The sequence below is a fragment of the Schistocerca cancellata genome, chromosome 4, assembly GCF_023864275.1.
Source record: "Schistocerca cancellata isolate TAMUIC-IGC-003103 chromosome 4, iqSchCanc2.1, whole genome shotgun sequence".
In the NCBI taxonomy this organism is placed as follows: Eukaryota; Metazoa; Arthropoda; class Insecta; order Orthoptera; family Acrididae; genus Schistocerca; species Schistocerca cancellata.
Genome location: NC_064629.1, coordinates 765,386,063 through 765,387,051, shown reverse-complemented (window position 1 = coordinate 765,387,051; position 989 = coordinate 765,386,063). Strand labels below are relative to the sequence as shown.

Sequence of the window (989 nt, the reverse complement as noted above, 5' to 3'; positions counted from 1 at the left end):
ATGGGTTCCCGGCCTTTGACCTTCTTGTGCGAACGCACACACTATGCCCGAACTCGTACGGGACTTGGTAGATTAATCTGCCACGAGTAATGAGTATGATGGGCAAACATCTATTAGGCGCACTACGAATGTAGTGTTGTGGACATGTTGGGAATGTGGATCTCACGGGGAGCGTGCAAGGGATAAGTCCCTGCAGACGCACTATCCTCTGTGCCCGCGGTGGCTCAGATGGATAGAGCGTCTGCCATGTAAGCAGGAGATCCCGGGTTCGAGTCCCGGTCGGGGCACACATTTTCAACATGTCCCCAATAAAGTATATCAACGCCTACTTGCAGATAGGGTGTCTATTTAATTATCATTTTATTTATTTACAGTTTGTAGAAAATAGGTACGTGTTTCGAAGTTTTACTGACCCTCAAAATAGTCACCAGCGTTGTGTATCACCCGTTGCCAAAGATGTGGAAATCGTAGGACACTCTTAGCAGTGCCAGTTGTGTTGACAGTTCGAGCGGCGCGGTCTATTGCCCGACGAATCTGTAGCAGTTCTGAAGCGAATGCCGTGAAGTGATTCCTTCAGTTTAGAAATCGAGTTGAACTCACTAGGGCTTAGGGAAGTGCAGTAGGTGGTACAGCACTTAGCAGCCCCATCAGTCAAACGAATCAGTAACAGCTTGCACTGTACGTGCTTGAGCATTGTTCTGCAAAATGATGGTCAGTTCCTGCAGAAACTGTCGTCACTTCTGTCTCTAAGCTGATCGTAGGTTGTGTTCCAAAAATGAACAGCATAGAGACAGAAGTGATGACACTTTTTGCACGACCTGACCATCATTTCGCAGGACAACGCTCAAGAACTTACAGCACAAGTTGTTACTAATTTGTTTTACTGATGGGGCTGCTAAGTGCTATACCACCTACTGCACTCCCCTGACTTAAGCACTCGTGAGTTTTCCCCACTGTTGTAAAGTGGCACATGGTCAATCTCTGTCCCA

At 47.2% G+C, this 989-nt stretch overlaps 1 non-coding gene across 1 annotated transcript; it reads left to right on the top strand.

Moving 5' to 3' along the window:
• Window positions 1–212: 212 nt before the first annotated feature.
• Trnat-ugu (transfer RNA threonine (anticodon UGU)) lies at window positions 213–287 on the top strand. The gene has a single exon. It is a non-coding gene; the product is annotated as a tRNA-Thr (tRNA).
• Window positions 288–989: the final 702 nt, after the last annotated feature.